General features: G+C 41.6%; 1 protein-coding gene and 1 non-coding gene across 6 annotated transcripts in view; one reads left to right on the forward strand and one right to left on the reverse strand.

Annotated features, from left to right (window-relative positions):
* The window catches only part of SMG6 (SMG6 nonsense mediated mRNA decay factor), a 201,269-nt gene that overhangs the window by 63,541 nt on the left and 120,326 nt on the right, over window positions 1-17,402 (reverse strand). The gene's annotated exons all lie outside the window — the stretch shown is intronic.
* Window positions 11,290-11,362, forward strand: TRNAG-UCC (transfer RNA glycine (anticodon UCC)). Its single transcript has one exon. It is a non-coding gene; the product is annotated as a tRNA-Gly (tRNA).

Genomic DNA, 17,402 nt, shown 5'->3' on the forward strand with positions numbered 1-17,402 from the left:
TCAAAAAAGGAAAAGCAGGTGATAACGATGGGTGGGGGGTATGCACCAAGATAAAGACTAAGAAAAGGATTCAAAAAAGAATCTAAGAAAAGACATTCTGCTTATGAGAGTAGGAAATTTCTTTCAGAAGATGGTGAAAATTGACCTCTTTGGTGAGATAATACCTCGTATTGTGAATCCTGCTAAATATGTTACTGGGGCTTCCTGGTGGCTCAGTGGTGAAGAATCCACCTGCCAATGCAGGGGACTCAGGTTTGATCTCCAGGTGGAGAAGCTCCCCTGGAGAAGGAAATGGCAACCCATGCAGTATTCTTGCCTGGGAAATCCCATGGACAGAGGAGCCTGGCGGGCTACAGTCCATGGGGTTGCAAAGAGTAAGACACAACTTAGTGACTGAACATTACCAAATTATCTTGATAGGAACCTTGTAATTTTCCACTCTTTGGAGTCCACAATCTCTGATCCTGATTCATTTCTAATTAGATGACTTCTGCCCTTCAAATCCTAGTATCTCCCTTTCTACATCCTTCCTGTCATTACCCCCCAACCTTAATAATCAGGTCATACCTCTTGATTTTACCACATAGCAGAGCTGTCCAAAAGAACTTCCAGCAACGATGGAAATTTTCCAAAGCTACTTTTGACAACACGGTAGCCATTAGTTTACATGCGGGTTATTAACCACTTGAAAGATAGCTAGTATGACTAAAGAACTGAAGTTTAAACTTAAAATTTAACAATTTCAATTAATTAAAATAGGTACACATAGCTAGTGACTCCTGTTATTGGACAGTGCCACCTATGGAGTGAGCTCTAGGAAAGAAAAGCAAATTGAATGTCGTTTCCTCATTTCTATTTGATCTATCCCATTTCCTCTCAATACCTACATGAAAATGCTTTCTCTTAGCCTACTCCTGACAGCCAGTAAATTCTTGGGGAGTACCCTTCCCTATTTGGGATTTGAGTCAATTATCTTTTTTCCAGAAGAATACACAGATTTGTTCAAAATACATACACACACACGGTCCTCAGTGAGACGGACATCCTTAGGGCAAAAGCTTACTGAATACACCAGAATAACCAGACCCATGGAATCTATCAGAAAAAAAAAAAAAAAAAAAAAGCTCCAGAGATGATTAATTCCTCCCAAAGCCCAGACCCTCTTTTTGGCTTTTTTTTTGGTCTAAAGACATCTAAAGTTCAATTATCCTTCTTGATAAGTTCTTACATATCCAATCTAAGTCTAGCATGTCCTTTTTAATTAAATAAAACAGGAGGAGAAACAGGCAAATTCTGCTCCAAGGCGAAGATCAAACTAAAAGAAATGGCCTGAAGCAAGATTGCTGACCACAGAAGGCATGGTACAGCAAATAAAGCTGTCAAAATAAGCAATCTGTCAACCTGAAGAATTAGTGTCTTCATGATGGGGATGGGAGGTTGGTTAAAATAATACCACAGGTGATTTAACTCAGAGAAGGGCGGAATACCTTTTCCACAATGCTAACCCAATCCCATAAAGGACTGAGGATCAACAATCTGCTGGCCTGCTCCATCTGTGTGGACAGCCAGAGACATTTCTAACTACGCTCTATGAATCTCAGCTGAGGAGTGGGCAACTTCTTTTAGGATTTCTACGACCAAGCGGATAGACAGGGCAGAGAAAAAGCTCTAGAAGCAGAGGGTACCAGACAGATATTTTTCTAGCTTGAAAGACACACGTTAGAACAAACACCCTGACCCTGATGACCCCTCCAGGTTGCTGCTCAGGTGCTCGTGTTTTAGATGTGAAGAAAAGTGTAATTTCTTCAAACTCCTTGATGTGAATCCAAGAAAGGATATGACAGTACTCGCTGCAGATTTCCCTCAGAGGCAAACCAGTGCGACTTTTTTTTTTCAAATGCAAATTGGCTTACTCATCGTAGCTGTCAGGTTTCTTGGGGAGGAGTTTAAAAGGAAAGGCAACACTCCCCTTGGACGGATCTGAGGAGTATGGGTGACCTTGATTAAGTGAGAAGAAGGGACAAAGGACACCTGGAGAATGACCCCAGGGAGCAGAATGCTCCACCAGAACTGGCCTGGGCAGAACTTGATGGGAGGTGGGAATTTCTATTTTTGCAGATTCTTGATTGAGGTGAACCACCTTGATTTCAGCAGCTCCTTCCCTCTTACACTGGCTCAGGTATTCAGTACTGATAACAGTACAGAATCTGAAAGTCCCCTTCCTAGACGTCCAAGTCACTTCTCTTGTCTCTACAGCAGGAGTGCCCATAACTGTGTCATCCAGCTATGGCCCACTGACTGGCTCTTACTCACTACGGAAGTATTTATCAAGCCCCCGTGAAATCTTCAGCACTACACAAGACGCCTGGGGGATGTCCAGAAGAGAGTGGTTTCAAGGAGTTCAATGTGTAGTCTTTTTTTATTTTTAAAAGAAAGAATATTTATTTATTTATTTTTGGTTGTGTTGGGTCTTAGTTGCAGTGTGTGGGCTCAGTAGTTGCACTGTGCAGGCTTAGTAGGCCCGTGGCATGTGGGATCTTAGTCCCCCTACCAGGGATGGAACCCCCATCCCCTGCACTGAAAGGCAGATTCTTAACCACTAGACCACAAGGGAAGTCCCGGTGTGCAGTCTTAAAGGTAGATGCAGGCAGAAAGAGGCGAGAGATGACCCAAGACAACTGTGTCCACATTCAGAAAGAACCCCCAGTCTTTCTGAGGACTGTTATATCACAACATGGAAACATAATTATTTCATAAGAGGTGGGGGGGGGGGAAGGCTAGAATTTCAGAAATGAGAGGAAAAACGTGGGGTAAGGGCAGGTAGTTGGGATTAGTGGAAATGCCAGAGTGGATGCTTTAGACTCAAATAGAAAGGCCAGGAAAAGGAGGCCTGGAAATTCAAACATGCCTAGATTAAGGAGCCTGTCCCCATCTACAGGAAGTTTATCTCTTACATCTAAATAGTCATGTTTTAAAATCAACAAGTTTGCTGGTTTCAGCTGCCACTGACCGGAACCCCCAGTGGCTCTGGCCCACAGTGTAGACAGACTGTGCCCAGCCGGACTAGTTGAAGACATGCAGCCGGAAGTCGGCCAGCCAGCCTGATCCCTCCCAGCTTCGGGAGGAGTTTGAGCAAAATGCTACCCAGCTACGGTGAGGAGTAGACAAGAAGGTTTAACCCTAACAGCAAAGGACTATCTGTGGAGGACAGCCTCTCCATCAGCAGATTCAGAGAGTAAGAGGTCTAGGACCCAAGGGGACTCTAGGAATGAGAACAGAAATCTACCAGCAAGTTTAGCAGGACCTTTGGTCCCTTCCTGTCCACTGCAGTTGCTTATTCACGTTCACAGTCACATATTTTAAAATTTTGATATAATTATCTCCTAGAAATTACTGTATGTAGCCTCTTGGGATCTAAAGCAATTAAGTGAAGATAAATTTCTTTCATGGAGCAAGCTGTCAAAGGATGAAGCAATTTCATTCCCCATTTGAAGTGGAAGCTTTGGGTCATGCATGGTTTATTTGAAACAATGCCATCACCTAAAGCTGCTGATCTTATCTCTAACTCCGTTCTCCATTTCAAACTGCTGGAGATATGTAGCGTGGCACTGCCTAAAGTTATGACACCTGGCTCAAGGCCAGCAACAAAACAAGCCAGCTCCTCTTCTAGATTGCAAGCTTAAGAGGACAAAAATAATATTAAAGCAAGATAATTTTATAGGTGAAGTATGTTAAACCCTAAAAGGGGGAGATCTTCCCAGGGTATTGAGTGTGACTACAGAAGCACCCAACCAGTGGAGAAGTGACTGAAGAATCAGGCAGGTACGCCCCCCAAAGGGGGTAGGGTGAAATACACGCCAAAGATCTAAATTTTTCTCTTCTGGGAGAAAGAGAAACAAACCAAAGAGAAACTGAACCAAATAGTACGGTCTATTTCATGAAACTGCCTGATAGGTTGGAAAGCATACCAGGCTGAGAATCTAATCCAGCCCAGGGTTCTAATTCCAGCACTGTAAGACTATGTGTGAGATTCAGGGGAAAATTCTCATTAACTTTTTCTTCTGAACGGCAGCTGGTACTTTATTTTTAAAAATTCATGACCATGTATTATTTATTTTATGACACTACAGTCAATGTGCTATCTACGTTGTAGTATTCAAACTTTATTTTTAAGCCACTGAAACTTTCTTCAGGTAGAATCACCGCAGGTTAGACCATGTCTGAGCACTGCTTTTTTTTTTTTTTAATAGGAACCTTGGGAAGTAGAACTTGTCAGTGCATTAGAATCACCAGAAGAGCTGGTTACTATGGATTGCTGGGCTCTACCCTCAAAGTTTCTGATTCACAGATGTGGAGGAAGACCTAAAACGTTACCTACCAAACCTGTTCCCAGGTGCATCTCACAATGCTGGTCCAGCAACACAATTTGACAACTAGGGATATAGAGGAATCTGCCCAGGAAGAATGACCTGGGCTTGGAGGGTCTACTATAGAAGCCACTGGTCACACGTGGCTATTTCAGTTTAACTAAAATTAAATTGTCTGTTTCTCGGTCACATTTCAAATAGTCAATAGTCACACATGGCTAGCGGTTACCATATAGGATGATAAGGAAATAAATTTTTCTGCACCATCATCAGAATAAATTCTATTTGATCATGCTGGTTAATAATCTACTTGATTGCACTGGTGAAATGTTTACCTGAGAGAAAAGAAAATTTAAGGAAAATTTTAAGTATATTAAGATGTGCCAGACATAAGAAAAAAAAAGGCTCTGTGATTCTCAGAGTCTAAAACCATTAAGTGGGAGTTATGGAAAGGCAGACTGTGTTCAGTTTGAGAGAGAACTTTTTAATAGTGACTGTCTTATGACACAGTAAACTCTGGGAAGTATCTGAAGCAGAAGCTATGAGGACCTGGGGAGACAATTTCTTAATCAGGTAGAAGACTAACTGTGGTGTCAGTTCCAAGAGGCCTCCCAATTCCATGTTTCTTTTGCAATCTGATCTAATTTCATAATTACTATCATGGCAAACCAATCCTTCTTGCATCTGGGATAGTTTTCTGAAGTATGTACTTGTAGAAGGAACTTCCTTTATTAGGGTGTTTCAGTGATAAAACTTCCCAGTTTTTATTGTTTAAAAATGTTTTTATGGGAATTTCCCCACAGGCCAGTGCTTAGGACTCCATGCTTCCAATGTAGGGGCACAGGTTCAATCCCTGGTCAGGGAACTAAGATCCCATATGCCGCATGGCATGGCTCCCCTCCCCCACCAAAAGCTTTTACAATACCAATGTACAAATAACAAAAGAAAAAAAAATAGATGAACTGAATTTCATCAAAATTAAAAATTTCAAGAAAATGAAAAGACAGTCAACTCACAGAATGGGAAAAAATATCGGCAAATTATATATCCAATAATGGACTTTTATCCAGAACATTTAAAGAACTTCTACAACTCAAGAAAAGACAAATGATCCAATTTTTAAAATAGGCAAACTATTTGAATACACATTTCTCCACTTTTACAAAATCTTTACAAAGTTCTTTCACAAACCTGATCTTTTATTCTCAAAAAAGCTCGAGTTGGATAGAGCAGTTGTAGGTTTCCTAGTTTTAGTGAAAACGAAACAGATGCCCAGAGAGGTTATATAAACTGTCCAAGGCAATACAACCAGCCTGTGGTAGAGTCAGAATCAGAGCCCACACTGACTCTTTTTCTCTTTTTTTGACCTTTTGAATTGTGGGATCTTAGTTTCTCAACCAGGGATTGAACCCGGGCCACAGCAGTGAAAGTGCCGAGTCCTAACCAGGGAATTTCCATGACCCTTTCTTTATTCCATCCTGCCTTCCTTTGCCTCAAAGAGAAAAAGTTAATGCTCAGGCATCCCAAGGCCAATCAAGTGAGAAAGCAGAAACTATGTTTTTAAAATGCATACAGTAAATAAGTATGTGAAAAGGTGCTCAACATCATTGCTCAGTGTGGAAAAGTAAATCAAAACCACACTGAGTTATCCCTTCACATCCACTAGGACAGTTAACTTCAAGTAAACAGAAAATAACAAGTGTCAAAGATGTAGAAAAATTAGAAGCCTTGTGCATAGCTGGTAGTAATGTAAAACGGTATAATAGCTGTGGAAAGTGGCATGGCAATTCCTCAAAAAATTAAACAAGATGACTATTAAACAAGCGGAATCCAGTGATTCCACTTCCGGGTATATACCCAAAAGAAGTTAGAGCATGGACTTGGACAGATATTTGTATTATCCAGCATTTATTTACAGCAGCCAAAAGGTGGATGGAAGTGACTCAAGTGTCTATCCACAGGTGACTGGATAAACGATATGTAGTGTATATATGCAATGGAATATTATTCAGCCTTTAAAAAGAAGTAAATTTTGACATGGGCTGCAACAGGATGAACCTTGAAGACGTTATGCTAAGTGAAATAAGCCAGTCTCAAAAACACAAAAACTGTATGATAACACTTTATATGAGGCTCAGAGAGTAGTCAAATTCAGAGACAGAAAGGAAGCTGGCAGTTGCCAGAGGCTGGAAGGAGGGAGGAATGGGGAGTTTTAGTGTTCAATATATAGAGCTTCAGTTGGGGAAGATGAAAAAGTCCTGGGACGGAGGATGGTGATGGATGAAAAAACAATGTGAATGGGTTTAATGCCACAGAACTGTAAACTTTAAAAACAGCAAATTTTATACTATGTATATTTTAACAATTACATTAAAAAAAAATGGGATGTGACGCTTTTAAAAAGTAAGATTCTAATTAGAAGAAAGCCACCCTTCCTAGCTCCTCACCCTCTTGAAAAGTCTGGTATAAGGATTTTCCAGCTTCTGGTATTGATAACGTAAGGAAGAACCAATTAAACTGATCACTGAGCCAAAGGCTGCCCTGTGACCTTGGTCTCTTCGGAGCAAAACACAACCTAGGCAGGCTGACAGTTACTCCTTGACTGCGTGGTCTGATTCTCAAGGCCAGAAACGATCCTCGGCTCCATCTATGTGGGATTCTGAGATAAAATAAGGAACACCGAAGTACTACTTCAGGGGTCTGCTTACAGGTTAGGCCCCCAGGAAACAGAGCTGACTCTCAGTTCTAGAAGGCTCAAACTTGCCTTATACCAAAATGCAAGTCAGTGGCAAAGCACCAATTCTAGCACTGAAGTTACACAGCCACAGGACTCTAATGTTCCTACAGGGAGAATCCTGCTTATGTTTTGTAATCCTTAAAGGCAGAACTGCCGGCTCTTTAATGTTCAGGTTAGCCTGAGGGCTAGAAAGAAGACAGGTTGGATTCTGGGAAAACCGTCTTCCTGGGCCAGATGCAGCCATGCTCTTGAGGTTCTAACTTGAATGCCTCGGACAGATGTCTTCACCGTGTTCATTAGGATCCCCCAAGGAATATAGCTGTGTCCCTACCTCTCAAGGGGTCAGCTGACCTTTCAGAGGGTTGTTTCCTTGATTCCATGGACGTGATTAAAACCAACTCTGACGGCCATCTTGAGATGTTTTTTTATTTTGCACTTGCTGTTCCCAGAGTTAAATCTTGAGTTGATTTTCCAGAAGGCAAATTACTACAGATTTCTATCCACAAGAAGTGGATGTAACTCTAAAGTAATAAGAGAATGAATGCCATGCTAAGTCGCTTCAGTTGTGTCCGACTCTTTGTGACCCCGTGGACTGAGGCCCCCCAGCTCCTCTGTCCATGGGACTCTCCAGGCAAGAATACTGGAGTGGGGCGCCATTTCCTTAAAGTAATAAGACACGTCTTTAAAAACCACAAATGAGTATCAGAGTAATGAGTATACCTGGGAGTCACACCTTATACTGAGGCTGTGAAGTACTCTTTCCCCTATCTCCCAAGCCCAGATCTCACTTGTGTGTGGAGGAGGTGTGTTTTTCTGTTTTGTAATATCCGTAACCCAGCTGTGACACTTCCTTCCACCTCTACCTGTACATCTGTTTCCTACAGAGTGCTGCTGCCTCAAGTGAGGTGCGTGAGGCTTCTGTAGATGCTAGGGAACAAGATGGAACAAAAATGCTTCACACCTGGCTCCCAAATTACAGGCACGCTGGATCGGGGCCAACATAAGCTGGCACAGCACCAGCTGAAATGGACATCAATTAAGGAGGCTGTCATCTTTCAAGACTGCGGGGTCTTTTTTCACTCCACGATCCACACTGCTCCACAAACCAGCCACGGCACTGCTGGTAGAGTTTTCCAGATGGGATCATTTCCCTCAGATTCCATACTTGCAGATTTATGGCAGGACTTGTTTTTAACCCCTCCCTTTGTTTTTAAAGCCCGAACATTTTATTTCACATTACAGTTTTATCTTTAATTGAAGCTATTTGTCCTTTAGGGAAGTGGGAAATTTGTACCTACATGAGCAGGAAAAGTTTTGCGCTTTCCTAAAAGATGCTTTGTTTACAAAAAGGCATTCAAATAATTGAGCTTAGTAAAGGGTCAAAAATTCTTCTCTCTACACATCACTCCTACTGGGGTCAGAAGCCAGAGAGCCTTGACCAGACTGCATTATCCTGGAAAAATGGGCAGACCTCTAAGGCTAAAGCAGGTCTCCTCCGGCCATCACATGCAGTATCAGCGAGCCATCTCATGTGCGTAAACAAACTCTGCTAGTGGCAGTGTCTGGCTAGTGGCAATGCTGTTTAAGAAAAACACCTTTTTAAAAAATGTATTTTTGGACTGTGCCACGTGGCATGCAGGATCTGAGTTCCTCGACCAGGAGATGAACCCCCTGCAGTGGAAGTGCAGAGTCCTAATCACTGGACTGTCAGGGAATTCCCAGAAAAACACCTTAAGAATGCCAGCAATTAAAAAAGGGACAAGATTCCACAACGAAACCTTTTCTTGACTTCTGTCCAAAGGGGCAGAACATATTTCCTCCTCCATACCTAAGCGGGCTGCCCTGTGGAAGGAATTCCATGCAACATGAAAGAGCCCCATGATAAATAAATATCTCATCCACATTTAATGTATGTTCTGAGAACCGAATTCCACTGCCCCAGGGGGCGGCCTGTTGCTGCCAATTTGCTTCTCATGGCAGAAGCCTGAGTGGCAGAGCCCTGCTTAGGCGCTGCCGATGCTTGTTTGGAAAAGAGGCCAGCTGGAGATGAAAGAAGCTCTTCAAAGTGGGTGACTCCTCAGAGGCTATCACTTTAGGGCTTGGGAATGATTACTTATCAAAAACTCTTTCAGTCTGGAATAGACTCTGGTGCGAAGCTGGCCTGCCCTCTCAGGCATTCTGTTGGTGTTTGCGGGGCTGGAGGGGGCCTCAGTGGGGCTGAAGTGATGGGAGGAACTGAAGAACCCCATTGAAGCCAAGAGCCCAGAATCCACACCATAGGTGGGGACAGGAGAGAGGAGAAGGAATTAATGAAAGCTTCAGACATCTGTCTGCACAACTCAGTCCTGGGGCACGCCTTTCCCCCCTTCTTGTATTTTAAATAAACAGCTTCAAAAGGGGTGGTCCTCACATCTTTCTGCTGACGAAGGTCTCAATTTCCTTACTTTCTTCTACCAAGAGAGCCTGAAACCTCTAACACTCAGCATTTAATCAGTCAAAACCTTAAGTCTCTGAAGCGAAGAGACAAGCCACAGGCTGAGGGAACATACGGGCAACATATATATCTGCCAAAGGACCTGCAATGAGAATACATAAAAACCTCTCAAAACTCAGCAAGAAAACAAACACTCCAACTTAAATATAGGCAAAAGATCTGAAGACATTCTACCAAGCACAAGAAAAGATGCTCAACATCATTAGTTATTTGAGAAACGTAAATTAAAACTGCAACGGGATACCCGTTGGAATGACTTTAAAAAACAAAACAAAACAAAACAGCAGTACCAGGTGCTGGCAAGGATGTGGGGAAACTGGAATTCTTGTACGTGGCTGGTGGGAATACAAAATGGTACAGCCACTCTGCAAACAGTCTAATAATTTCTAACAAAGTTAAACCTACACTTAACAAATGACCCATCCATTCACTCTGAAGTATTTTCTCTAGAAAAATGAAAACCCAAGTTCACATAAAAACCTATATATGAATGTCTGCAGTCATTCTATCCACAGGTACCAAAAGCTGCAGACAAGACAAACACTCTTCAGTTGGGAAATAGATAAACAAATTGTGGTATATCCACACAATGGAATCCTACTCTGTAACAACAACAACAAAACTGAATTAGTGACACAGGAGACAACAGGGATGAGATGACTCTCAAATGCTTTATGCTATGTGACTGAAGCCAATTCAAAAAGCTAATTACTGTAAGCCTTTTTTCTCATTATAAACAGCTGTTTTATAGATATCTATAAAACAAAAATCAAATTAAAGGTGGAAAAATAACCTAAGAACTTCTGTTGTTTAAAACAAGTAAGAAAATCTGGTTTGGGAAACTTCATTTGTGGTCTTTTTTTCCCCTCAATGGGTCTTAGAGATGCTAATAAGAGTATAAGAATAATTAATGTCAACAACAAAAAAAGAGGAAGTCTAGCTACTATTTCCAACAGGGTAAAACTTTTAAAAGGAATTATCTCAAATTAATAAAGAAATCTTTAGGTGGTTATTTGAAACAGAATAAATAAAATGGACATTTATGTGATTAAAACAAGATTTTTACATTATTGCACACCCTAAAGTTAAATGGGAGAACCTGCTTTTCTCAGTGGCGCTAGTGGTAAAGGATCCACCTGCCAACACAGGAGACAACAGACATGGGTTTGATCCCTGGGAAGATCCCCTGCAGGAGGAAACGGCAACCCACTCCAGTATTCTTGCCTGGAGAATCCCATGGACAGAGGAGTCTGGCAGGCTACAGTCCATAGGGTCACAAAGAGTCGGATATAACTGAAGCGACTTAACACAAAATTAAATAGGCATTCTATGGTTTTTTAATATGACATTCTGGAAAAGGCAGTCATAGGGAGAGTAAAACATGAGAGGGTGCCAGGCACTGGGAGTCTGATTGCATGAGGGAGTATTTTGGGGGTGATGAAAATAGCCCGTATCTTAATTGCAGCGGTGGTTCTATGACTGTATGTTTGTCAAAACTGTGTAACAAAGAGTGGATTTTCATGTACGTAAACCAACAAATCTTGGTCTCTGGGGAAGGGGATGAACTTGAGGAATTCCACTCCATGCTATGAGTGGGCTTACCTGGGGATGTAATATAGCTAGATTGTGACAGGGTTGACACTTTCACCTTGAGAATGGAGGCAACAGTGGAACAGACCTACATTGGTACTTCCCTGGTGGTCCAGTGGTTAAGACTCTGCGCTTCCGAGGCAGGGGGCATAGGTTCAATCCCTGACCAGGGAACTAAGATCCCACGTGCCGGACGGTGTGGCCACAACATTTTTTTTAAAAGACCTATATTTCTGTTGAAATAAAAGGAATTTTATACCATTTGTCCCCCAGACTTTTCACAGTTACAGAGACAATGCAATCTTCCATATGCAGATTAAAAGATACCAAGTCCCAGCTTGGTTTTCCTCCTCCCCTTTCATTTCCTGTTTCATTTGGGCAGAGGTCTCTGTTTCTGCAAAGGGCAAAGTGTATGTAAGTTTAAAAATCATGGGGAAAATCAGAGGCTTAAGTTAACTGGAAGCCTCTTAGCCTGAATGGGTTAGTGAGCACAGACCCAAATAAAAATAAATTCCAAAATGTTATTTTCTAAAATAGTAAACAAACACTTGCCAAGATCTAATTACAAGAATTCTCCAAGAAATCTTTGTCATGTTGCCAGTGAGTAAAGTTAATAAATCTTACAAGTATACCTGTTACTAAACAACGACATAACTGTAATAATAAAGTTTATTTTAATATCATGATGACCTAATAATGAAATTACGGGCATCTTCAAAGGTGCAATATTTTGAAAGAAAGTTTATACTCCTTATTATAAGGTGGTCACAGGACCACGGAGAGTGAGAAAGTCGAATGGATAAAGGTGTGTGTTAGTCACAGCAGTACCTGGAGAGTTGTGAAAGCAGTTAGCTTGAAGAAGGGACTACATTTCCACTTTCATTTTAGTGGCTTATCTTCACACCTCTGCTTCACAGCTTATTCCTTCTAGTACTTCTTGGGTGCCTCAGGTTAGAGGAAGGAAACAGTACTTGGAAATAACAGCTAAGCTAGAAACTCTCTGCTCCTACCTTCGAACAGCACAGGCCTGTAAGCATATGCATACATACAAATGCAGAGAAAAGGGCTTTTTCATTTAAATGGAGGAAGCTGCCATGTCTACCTCCATAAGCAAAAATATTAATCATCCACCTTCTGGTTTTAATCCACACGCTCCTGATCCTGCATCTGAATGTATTGTTATCAGGGGAAGGAGCATTTCTGCTCAATCTTATTCACCAGCCAAAAACCTGAAAATGGGAAAACCACATTGGTGGAGTGCCTTCTTGGGGACCCAGAGAACTCTGAGCTGATGCTTTTTTATTGTTTTCTTTCTTTCTTAAAAAAAAAAAAAGAACAAATGTGAATTTCAGAGGGTCTGGAGGGGAAAAAAGAAACAGCTCAAGTTACAGGTCCCTCGTCTCTTGGATTGACACTATCCTCGGGGGAATTAGCACTTTCCTTTCTGTATTTCCCAAAGGGGCTCCACCAGGCCACCTGATTGACATCAGCCTGTCAGAGGCACCCAGGTGCATCCCTTCCGAGTATTTACAAATGAAACGGCAAGCCCAAACAGCCAGTCTTTGCCTCTGGTCTCCATTCTTCTGGTTTGTGCTTTGCTAGCAGTAAAAGCAGGGACTAAAAGGGCGTCTGTGTGAGTCTAAGCATGCTTCTCCCACTGTCTGCACTGAGACCCTTCCCTCTGGTCAGGCTCTCCCTAAAAGGGGTCTCCAAGCCAATACGTGGGCTTGAGGGCCTTCAAAGCCATTAGTCACCACCCTTGCAGTCTCACTCCCAACTGCGAATGGGGCCACCCGTGACACAAAACTCTGGCAAGATTAGGGGACTAGGCAAGAGCAGAAGAAACCACAATACGCCGGAGACTCCCAGGAGAACAATGACTAGTGCTGGTAGGGAACAGACTGACAGAGCAGACAGACTCTAACCAGGCCTCACTCTGTTTTCGATGCAACACAAATGTTTTCCATTAGGAGTTCCCTGCCCCACACTCACTCATACATGCGGCTATGAAATCCACATACTTAACTTCTGGCACTCTGACCCCACTACCTCTCCTGTTCCTCTGGAACGGAGCAAAGTGGAGAGTGAAGAGATTCCAAAATTCCCAGGACAAAGGTAAGGTGGGGAAGAGAATCAGAATAAGCAGCATGCTAAGTACCATCTAACATGAGTGTGACTGAGCGGGCTAAAGGGAAGAAGGGAGGAAACGGGGCCTTTTCTTTTGCCAAGAGAGAAACAAGTCCGGTCGAGCTCTGGCTCTCATTGGTTGGCTCCCAGGCTTTAAAGCTTAAAGTCTGGCTTTACTTTCTAGTAAAGTCTGCAGCTGATCATCATTGGGAGGTGTCAGTCGCCATTAAAAGCAAAGCAGGCAAAACCCTCTGAAAACTCATTACAAAGTCTGTGAAATTCTAGTGTTGAGCAGTCAAGGAACACTGGCTGATCAGTACGCCATATTTCAAATTCTCAGAATCAACTGAGTAGGGCAGTTGTGAGAAGAACCTGAACTAGAAACCTTAAGCCATCAGTAACCAACCTCCCACCATCTGCAGAGTCAGGTCCAGGTTCACTTCTACTCACAGTCACAGAGGTGGTGACATGTGGATGTCAGACTAATTAACCTCTTCCCTAAAAAACAAAAGACAACAACAACAAAAGGGAAAAAAAAAAAGGAAACAAAATATCAGGGAAAATAAACCACAAATAAGTAAGAATTTGAAGAAATAAAATAAAAAGAAGGCTGAAAAGGAGGGAAAAAGTAAAATTTTAAAATGGCATGTAAGAATAAAAGGAAATCCCCTATTCAGGCAGCTCTGGAGTTCCCTAATTGCACAAGAGCAAAGGACAACCCCCCAACGTGGATGCCTCGTTAAGCAATTGCTCAACCTACACTCATTGTGCAATTCCAACCTTCTAAAGCTTTTGCTGCACATATGAAAACCACGTTTTCCACTGCCCTCTAGAATTAAGAACAGTTTCTCATTTTTCTCTTCTTCACTTTAGAGGGGGATGTGTCCATGAGCAAAAAAATAAAACCCAACTATTGCTAGATAAGCATTCACTACAAATGAGGTTTTACATTGTTTCATCTGCTTACTTCTGAGTTTACTGGTAGTTAAGAAACATTTGGATTTTTTCCTTAGGCAGCTAAAGATTCATTTTTCCTGCCACAGACAATAGTGATATCACAAAAAACTGTCCACAAAAACATCAAACCTTTCAAAAATCTTTGTTCTAAGTGACTGCAGTTCTGGAAGATATGCAGCAGTTAGAAGTGGCGGTTCTTTCTTTACAGCCAAAATTCCAATAGAGGCCTGCGTCGCTCACAGCGTGGCTTGCTAATCACAAACTTTTCTTTTCAGAGAAATCAAGTTAAACAGTTAATAAGAACAATAATCAGTATACACCAAGATGAAGAAAGCATAACAAGAAAACCCAGTGGCCACACAGAAAAAGACAGACAGATATGACTCTATAAAAATTTTAAGTCGTACATTGTAAAAAATATAAACAAGATTATAAAACAAGTTTCGAATCAGGAGAAAATATCTGCAACATATAAAACTACCTACAGTATATTAAGGACTCCTGCATATCAAACAGGATAATAAAAAACATGAAAGTGGGCATGGTCATAAATATATACATGCAAGTCAAAGAAGAAGAAATATAAACATACCATAAATATACAGAAAGATTCTTTATTCCACTAGTAAACAAGTGCAAGTCAAAGTGGGATACATTTTTAAACCTAGAAAATAAGCAGAAATTGAAATAGAATAATAAAGAGTACTGGTAAGAGTATGAAGAAACAATGTATATAGTGTTAATAGGAGTGTCAACTGGTATGGTCATTCTGAAGAGAAGTTTGGCAGTGTTTGTCAACATAGTAATATGTATACTTTTTTTGACAAAGCAATTCCACTTGTAGGAATCTATTCCACAGAACAGTCCTATAAGTATACAGAGACTTAATGCAAGCATAATGAAGTTCATTTCAGCACTGTATGTAATAACAAAAATTGGACATAACTCAGTTATCATCTGAAAGATAAATATACCTATACAATCAAACATGATGCAACTTGAAAAATGATATAGATTTATATGAACTGATGTAGAAACAGTTCAAGATATTTTGAAAACAAAAAATACTGATAATATATCCATAGCATTCATTTGAAACTTATTAGAAAAATCAACACTCTGCTACTAAACTGCTAATAACAATCATCTTTCGAACGGAGGAACTTATATTCCCATATTCTATTAGTCTGTATTATTTTAATATTACTGCAGAGAGCATCAACTACTTTTGTAATTAGAAAGTAAAGACAGGAGCTTCCCTGGTGGCTCAGTGGTAAAGAATCCGCCTGCCAATGTAGGAGATGTGGGTTTGATCCCTGGTCCGGGAAGAGTCCACACGCCACAGGGCAGCTAAGCCCGTGCGCCACAACTATCTAAAGCCTGTGCGCGAAAGCCCGGGAGCCACAGCTACTGAAACCCACGTGCCCTGGAGCGCATCCTCCGCAACAAGAGAAGCCACCTCTGAGAAGCTTGTGCCCTGAACTAGAGAGCAACCTTCGCTCACTGCAACCAGAGAAGAGCCCTTGCTCACCCCAACTAGAGAAAAGCCCGTGCAGCAACAAAGACCCAGCACAGCCATAACTAAATAAATAAAGCGAAACAGTAAAAAAAAAGTAAAGACAGTCCATCTTATTTTTCTGACCACGATGGTAACGGACTAGTCCTCACCCCATAAACAGCTCTAAAATATATAAGGCAACTATTTTTAGGCAGTGCTCAACAGGCAGTGCAAGACATTGATCCCTGAGGGAAAAGAAATTCATGAAATGAGCCTGCAATCACTCCATCCTCTGCTTGGGGATAATTTTCCAACCATGATACAGAAAGCTGAATCCCAGGGATAGTATGATTGTCCTGAGGAGCTGAGGAGACAGAGAACAGAATCCGAGGCAGCTGAAAGGGCTGAATCTGCGAGTAAGGAAATGAACAGAAAGAAGCTGTGCAAAGAAAGGGCTTGAAGTCCATGTGAGAGTCCTCAGTGCACAAGTACGTGAAGGCTCGACGGTACATATGTAGGCCAAGATGACCAGGGCTTGCCAGATGGCAGCCGCTCCAGGGCTAAAAGTGGGAGAGAAAGCTATTAGAGGCGGTGGCTCAGGGGCAAGGGATCCACCTGCGATGCAGGAGACGCAGCTTCAAGTCCCTGGGTCAAGCAGACCCCCTGGGAAAGGAAATGGCAGTGTTCTTGCCTACGGAAATCCCATGGACAGAGGGGCCTGGCAGCTTACACACCATGGGGTCGCAGAGAGTCAGATACGACTTAGCGACTGAACAACAGCAACATCCCCTGAAAACCAACCGAGATTCCAGAGAGGCCACATTCTAGATTTAGACCTAACCTGAAAGTGCACTAACTGTTCCTAAAACCCAGCCTAAAGCAAAACTGGCAGAGGAGATGGGGCTTGGAAGCTGACTATCACCAAGCTAGTGGGGCTTGAGAAGCATCCTAGGTTCCGACACAGCTGCACTGATAATGTATAAAAGCTAATCCTATACCAGTTCAAGAGGATCAAGCAGTAATATAACTGCCTCTTAAAAAAGAACCACAAAGAATACTCTGCAGAGAAAGGTAACAAAGTCCAGAATCTCTTTAACAAATTATCCACAATGTCCAGTGATTTTAAACAAAAGAAAGTATTCACAGGACAAAATCTCATAAGGCTTTGTGTCCAGAGTCTAGAAAGAACTTTTACAACTCTTATTGGAAAACAATTTTTAAAAATGGGCACGAGATTTGGACACTTCTCAAATGAAGATCTATGAATTGCTAATGAACACATGAAAAGCTCACCATTAGGAAAACACCAACTAAAAGTAAAATAAGATACATGAGAATGGCTAAAATCATAAAAACTAGAAATACAAATGTCAGCAATGATGCAAAGCAACCAGAATTCTCATCCATTGCTAGTGGGAGTAAAATGGTGCAACCACTTTGGAAAATAATTCGGGAGTTTAAGAAAGTCATTTATATATGGCAGAGCAACTCTACTGATATTTCTAGCAATTTACTCCCCAAAAATAAAAACATTTTTTCACAACAGACAGTACATTAATGTTTACAGCATCTTTACTCCTAACACTGAAAGATAAGGCAACCCAAATGTGGCCATGATCAAGTGGATGGATC

The sequence above is a fragment of the Ovis aries genome, chromosome 11, assembly GCF_016772045.2.
Source record: "Ovis aries strain OAR_USU_Benz2616 breed Rambouillet chromosome 11, ARS-UI_Ramb_v3.0, whole genome shotgun sequence".
Taxonomy (NCBI): domain Eukaryota; kingdom Metazoa; phylum Chordata; class Mammalia; order Artiodactyla; family Bovidae; genus Ovis; species Ovis aries.